This window comes from Neomonachus schauinslandi, chromosome 14 (assembly GCF_002201575.2).
Source record: "Neomonachus schauinslandi chromosome 14, ASM220157v2, whole genome shotgun sequence".
In the NCBI taxonomy this organism is placed as follows: Eukaryota; Metazoa; Chordata; class Mammalia; order Carnivora; family Phocidae; genus Neomonachus; species Neomonachus schauinslandi.
Window position 1 is genome coordinate 41,814,777 of NC_058416.1, and position 7,579 is coordinate 41,822,355.

The window sequence follows — 7,579 nt, forward strand, 5'->3', positions numbered from 1 at the left end:
AACCGACTGAGCCATCCAGGTGCCATGACTTAATTATTTAATAAATATAATTTTATAATTCCAGATATACACAAATAAATTATACTGGATGCTGGGAATTATGTTACATTGGGTTATTATAAGTAGGCTTCTTGGGGCACCTGGGTGGCTCAGTCATTAAGCATCTGCCTTCAGTTCAGGTCATGATCCCAGGGTCCTGGGATGGAGCCCTGCATCGGCCTCCCTACTCTGTGGGAGGCCTGCTTCTCCCTCTCCCACTCCCCCTGCTTGTGTTCCCTCTCTTGCTGTGTCTCTCTCTGTCAAATAAATAAGATCTTAAAAAAAAAAAAAAAGTAGGCTTCTCAAAAATAGAAAAAACTAAAAAATAAAAGTAGGCTTCTTTCTGAAGGTGGTTACATTTGACATATTTAGCTGAGACCTCAATGAAATATAAGGATTAAACCAAAGCATTTAATATCAGAGATTTCTTGTCAGAGGGAATGAGTTTGGCATGTTCAAACTAAAAATAGAGACTATCTGTGGCTGGATAAAATTGGGCAAGAGAGGGGGAGGAGTAGGAAAGGATGGGAACATGATTAATATACCACATAACTAAGTTTTGGAGAGTCCCTTTTCATAAGCCCTTATTCTATCAGAAATACACACCTATTAATCATCCCTCAACATTAAAAACAAAATCAAAACTTAGAAACATCTGTAAGGAACTTCTTTTTGTTCTTATATTTTATCATCTCCTCTTTGTCTCCATTAAGCTGTTCCATTCTAATTGCTACAGTTGAATACTGAAGGGGTTCTAGGTTTATCTCAATTAAATAAGAGCCCCGAAAGCAAAGGTGAGTAAAGAGCAATCCAGGAATCAACAACATTGAATAATTAAATTTTAAGTCAGGAATACATAACCTTGACTTGTTCCAGCACAATGGCTGAAGTGCCGCCAGATTAGATGAAACTTAAGTCTGCAAGAAATGTCCAGGTTTCGTAATCATACACAAAATAGTCATAATATAGTATTATTAATCCAAAGACCGGATATAGAAAGTATTGTATTTGGTTGGGAAATAGGTCAATACTTTATTTGCCTTTAAAATGATGATTTTTTTTTAAACTGTAATATAGTTATTTTTTTTTTAAGATTTTTTATTTATTTATTTGACAGAGAGAGACACAGTGAGAGAGGGAACACAAGCAGGGAGAGTGGGAGAGGGAGAAGCAGGCCTCCTGCGGAGCAGGGAGCCTGATGCGGGGCTCAATCCCAGGATCCTGGGATCATGACCTGAGCCGAAGGCAGACGCTTAACGACTGAGCCACCCAAGTGCCCCTGTAATATAGTTATTTTAAGGACAAAGATATTTTCCCTTAAGCCATCCACATCCACTCTACCTTTCTTACTCCTATGACAAACACATTTCTTAAAATCTTTGTTGAGATACAGTTGACATTCAATGAAATGCACATACTTAAACTTGATAATTTGATAAATTCTGACATAAGTGTACAGTGGCAAAACCAAGATAATGAACATATCAACCACTCAAAAAAATCTCCTTAGGAAGTATAGATATGGAAAGTTGTAGCTTTACACTGCCTGATTCCAAGAATTACTACACAGCTGGAGTAATCAAGACAGCATGGTATTGGTGAAATACAGACCTACTGTTTAATGGAACAAAATAGAGACTTTAGTAAATGGAACTGCATGTATAAGATCAATAAATTTCCAAAAAAAACTACTGAGACAAAACAAGAGGAAAATGAAATATTTTTGAAACAAATAATAATGAAAAACTGGATATCCCAATGGATTAAAGGAAAATAATATGTCAATTATTACTTATGACAATCAACAAAAAATGAGCTAAAACCACAAAATATCTAGAAAAATATTTCATAAACTTGCAGTAGGCTAAGATTTCTTAAATAACACACAAAAAAGCATAGGAGAAAAAAGATGCAACACTGAACTTTTTAAAATCTTTTAAAAGTTATTGGTCCTTAAAAGACATCATTAAGAAAATGAAGTACAAGCTACAGAATGGGAAAAATGTGTGTATCATTTTACTAAAATACATAATATTAAACAATAAAAGAAACCTTACAACTCATTAAGATAACCTACTTAACCAAAACTATTCGAAGAGAAGATGTACAAACATCAAGTAAGTATATTAAAAAATGCTCCATATTGTTAATCATTATTGAATTGCAAATTAGAATCTCAATGAGATAGCACTACACAACCATTAGAATAACTAATATTAAAAAGTATACAACTATGTTAGAATCTATACATAAAGGGGCACCTGGGTGGCTCATTCAGTTAAGCATCTGCCTTCAGCTCAGGTCATGGTCCCAGGGTTGGGATGGAGCCCCATGTCCGGCTCCCCTGCTTGGTGGGAAACCTGCTTCTCCCTCTCCCTCTCCCTCTGCTGCTCCCCCTGCTTGTGCTCGCTCTCTCTCTGTCAAACAAATAAATGAAATCTTAAAAAAAACACAATAATCTATACATAAAGAAATGGGAGTTCTGTTTCTGGTCTATCAAATAAATAAATAAAATCTTTATTTAAAAAAAAAAGAAAGAAACCTGAATTCTCTTTTTAGTATGCTTATTTATTTTCAGTGGTATGCTTAAAGCAATTCTGACACTACTGTACTAAGAAAACGAATAAACACATTTCTGTTATTAGGAACCAGAATTTGCAGTGTAGAAGAAGGAAAATACAAATAAGGAGTCTGGAAAGGCAAAAAAAACACTGACTCTTCAGTTGCAGTTTTAACTAGTGTTATCTATGTAAATTGATTATATATTATTATATTTATTATATATTATATATTCAACAATTCTATTCAATATATGCTTTATGATTTTAAGTATGAGACTGTTTACTGTAAGTCCTTGCATCTATGGTGCTAGGTGAATGTCAGAAGGTGAGAAGGACTGAAAATATTTTGTTGCCTAAAAAAAAAAAGAAAAAAAAAAAGGCCTGTTTGTAAGCATTTTAAATATGCTTAGGTGTGTCTCACTACCTATTACACATCATTGCTCTGGGGGTTTGTGTGCATGTGTTGTACTGTAATTAAGTCTCCATGCAAAAAAATAAATATCCTGAATTCTAATATTGCTATTCTTTGTTAATGTATATCAGACATAAAATTTATTTAGAAATGAAGAAGATCCTACTAAATATATATGCATGTTTTTAGGTTTATATTAAGGTTTCTTTCATTAGAAGCAGACTGTTTTGGCATAATTGTAACTTGAAAATGAGTGCTAAATAAAATACACAGATTTATATTCTACATTACAAAATGAAAAAAATACATATATACAGATATATATAGACCTCTTCATTGTTACATTTGTACGCATGCATGTATGTTATATGTGTATGAATTTGTGAATGTTATGGGTATATGTGTATGTACAAGCAATCATTCTGTACTTCTATCTGTTGCAAGGATCAGAAGCAAAGAAACCTTAATAGCAATAAATATAGCTACTGCCCAGATGTTAGTATCTGGTGCCATTCTCCACTAAAAAGAACCCAGAGTTTCTTGGATAATTTGCTAATTTCAGGGCTGGGCAGGGCTGGGCAGGGTAGGTATGGTCTCAAATATCTTGTTTTGCCAGAATTTAAGGAAGGGTTAAAAAAATAATAGGTTTGTGTCATAAGGACATAGGAGCTTGAAAAAGGTCCCACAGCCTAATAATACATTCACATATACATATATACATACATACATACATGTATACATAAAGATATAAATAAGTAAAATTAATAGGCCAAAGGAAAGCTTCTTGTTTATAGGCTACTGATTGGTCAGTGGTACTCGGGAAATGTAGAGAGAGTACTAAAATTGTAAAATCAACATTTTGCCAGCATCTTAAATATTGTCACCAATTAAAGATTGGTTCTGGCAATCTTGAGTGGATGCTAAATCTCATGGGAAATTTTGATGAGGAGTGAAATACTGGCATGGTTTTAAAGTATATACAGATATACCTCATTTTATTTTGCTTCACTTTTTTACCATTCATAGATTTTGTGTTTTTTACAAATTGAAGGTTCAAGACTTCAGTGGAGGAAGTAACTGCAGATGTGGTGAAAATAATAGAACTAGAATTAGAAGTGGAGCCTGAAATTATCATGTAATCTCATGATAAAATTAAAATGGATCAAGAGTCGCTTCTTATGGATGAGCAAAGAAAATGTTTTTTTCAGTTGAAAGCTATTCCTGGTGAAGATACCATAGAGACTGCTGAAATGACAACAAAGTTTTTAGAATAGTAAGTAAACGTGGTTGACAAAGACATGACAGGGTTTGAGAGAATTTATGCTAAGTTTGAAAGAACTTCTACTGTGTCTAAAATACTATCAAACTGCATCACAAGCTACAGAGAAATCATTCATGATTTCATGATCAGGAAAAATCAACTGATGTGGAAAACTTCATGGTTGTCTTATTTTAAGCAACTGCCACCAGCACCCCAACCTTCACCGACCACCACCTTAACAAGTCAACAGCCATCAACACAGAGGCAACCCTCCATTAGCAACAAGACTGTAACTTGCTGAAACTCAGATGATGGTGAACATTTTTTAGTAATAAAGTATTTTTAATTAACGTATGTACATTTTTTAGACATAGTGCTATAGCACACTTAGTAGACTATAGTAGAGTGTAAACATAATTTTTTTTATGCACTGGGAAACCAAAAAATTCATCTGACTTGCTTTATTGCAATATTCACTTTATTGTGGTAGTCTGGAACTAAACATGCGGTATCTCTGAGGTATGCCTGTACTCACAAATTGTTTTGTAATTGCAACATCAGAAATAGTAATGTACAGTGGAGAAATGAGACAACAATTTTGACTAAGTGATCAAAATTAGGATCATCAATTAAGACTAAGTGGAAATTGTGTGCTTCCAGATGTGATACCTGAGGAAAGCATAACAGCAACTATATAATATTCTCACTAGAAATGTGTAAATGGAATCTACTTACGAAAAAATGTTAACTGACCTGAAATAACTATTTTATCAAAAACTAAAAAAAAAAACAGTCTTCTTCAAGAATGTCAATGACATAAAAGACAAAAAATGTGGAAATGATTTAGATTAAAGGAGATTAAAAAAATATGACAACTAAATACAAGACCCAATTCTAGTTAGAATCTCGAACTGGAGGGGAAAATAATGTAATAAAGCACACTGGTTTGACTGACAAGTTTGAAATAAAAACTGTAGATTAGATAAGTATTTTATCTCAATGATAAATTTACTGAAGTCAGAAATTAATTATATTTTAGTTATATATAATTATATCCTTATTCTCATGAAAAACACATTGAAGTCTTTAGAGATAGGGCAATGATATATGCAAATTAGAGATAATTAGATAGGTGAGAGATAGGGAAAGAAAGAAAGGGTTAGATAGGTAAATAGAACAATGATAAAGCATGGGTGGTAAAATGTTGATAATATGAACCTGGACCAAATGTTTTATAAGTGTTTTTTGTTGCCATACTTGTGCTTACAACTTTTCTCTAAGTTTTAATTTTTTTTCTCATTTATGTATTTTTATTTGGTAATGTTTATATCACTGCACTGAACCTAAATTTTACAGACATTGGATAGCATTAGCTTGGATATCATTAATTATATGAGAGACTTGGAAACTATTACATAATGAAAAATTTCAAAACTGCAGTGGAATGGGCAGCTTCACATAATGCCATTTCAATAGTGATTTATTTCAATCACACATTCTACAAGAATGTCACCATCTCTAAATGAGAAATAATTCTGTGTCTAAAACTACTTTGGTGCCTCCATATTCTGGGAGAAGAACTTAATCTCCAACTTTCATGATAACTGGTTGAATCTCTCCATCTTTTCCTTCAGAGCCTGATCCAATAGCTACTACTATTGCTTGCAATACTTTTCCTTGAGATTTTTCTAGAAGCATAATGCCTCCCTTGGTTACAGTTTTGCCTGTACTCCTTTCAACTGCAACTTGGTCAAAGAGAGGAAGAAACTTCCTAAATGCCTGTCTTGCCATGACTTAAGTTCTCTGCAGTTTGTACTCTGCTCTTCTGCCACTGCACAAGCAAGGAGAAACCCTCCATCCAACCCTTGGGACATGTGAATGTGGGAAAAGGATGCCCAGCACACAGGCAGCTCCTCTAAGTTTTAGTTTTCAAATAAAAAAAATAAAATTTCAGAAAAAGATTTGCTTCAGTGTTTCACTGTTCTGTTCATGATGTTTACAATATCAATGTCTTCTGAGAACTGCAGGCATTGCATAATTGCATGGAATACACTAAAGTATAACTTCACATAGTATTATGTATTATAAAATGTATTTGGGGTCAGAATATTCTAGGTATGTCTAAAAAGGACTGATAATAACCTGTCTAGAAAACTAAGAACAGAACTGCCTAACATATATAGGGACTTTCATGACTTTTAATCTCAAATTTCAATTCTTTGAGCCTATACGATAATCTTATGAAAAACAGTAGTAATTTAGTAAATGGAGTAATACTTCTTTTTAAGTGGATCATCTTAACTTAGTTACGTGAATCTGGACCTCTGATGAATGAAGTCAAAGAATAATTAAATAAATGAAGAGATAATTTATGTCCATGGACAAAAATACTCAGTATTGTCAAGATATCAGTTCTTTCCAACTTGACTGAAACATTCAACTCAATCTCAATCAAGATCCCAAAGGTTTTTTAGTGGATATTGACAAACTGATTCTAAAATTTATATAGAGAGGCAAAAGGTGCAGAATAGTCAACACAGTACTGAAGACAAATAACAAAGCTGGATAACTGACATTTCTTAACTTCAAGGCTTACTCTAAAGCTATAGCATTCAAGATAGTGTGGTTATTACAACACAATAGATAATCCATGAAAGAAAGTATTGATAAGCTGGACTTCATTAAAATAAAAAAAAGTCAACTCTGTGAAAGCAAAGTCAAGAGAATAAGAAGACAAGCCACAGACTTGGAGGAAATACTCTCAAAAGACACATTTGATAAAGGACTGTTATGCAAAATATACAGAGAATTCTTAAAACTAAACAGTAAGAAAATAAACAACCTACGAAAACTGGGCCAAAGACCTTAACAGATACCTCTTCAAAGATATGTTATGCATATGATAAGAAGCTCCATACACAATGTCATCAGGAAAATGAACATTAAAATAACAATGAGATACCACTATGCACGTACTGGAATGGTCAAATTCTAGATCATTGACAAAAGCATATTCTGGGAAAGATGTGCAACTCTCATTCATTTTTGGTGAAAATTCAAAATGGGAAAGCTACTTTGGAAGGCAATTTTTTGTGGTTTCTTGGAGAACTACACATATTTTTACCATATGATTCAGAAAATGTGCTCCTTGGTATTTACCCAAAGAAGCTGAAAACTTATGTCCACACAAAATCCTAGACACAATGTTTACAGCAGATTTATTCATAATTGTTCAAATTTGAAAGCAAATAAGAGAATTCTTTTTATTTTTTTGAGGGGGAGGAGGGGCAGAGGGAGAGGGAGAGA

General features: G+C 33.3%; 1 pseudogene; it reads right to left on the reverse strand.

Moving 5' to 3' along the window:
* Window positions 1-5,742: 5,742 nt before the first annotated feature.
* Window positions 5,743-6,064, reverse strand: LOC110576946 (annotated as a pseudogene).
* Between the last annotated feature and the right edge of the window lie 1,515 nt (window positions 6,065-7,579).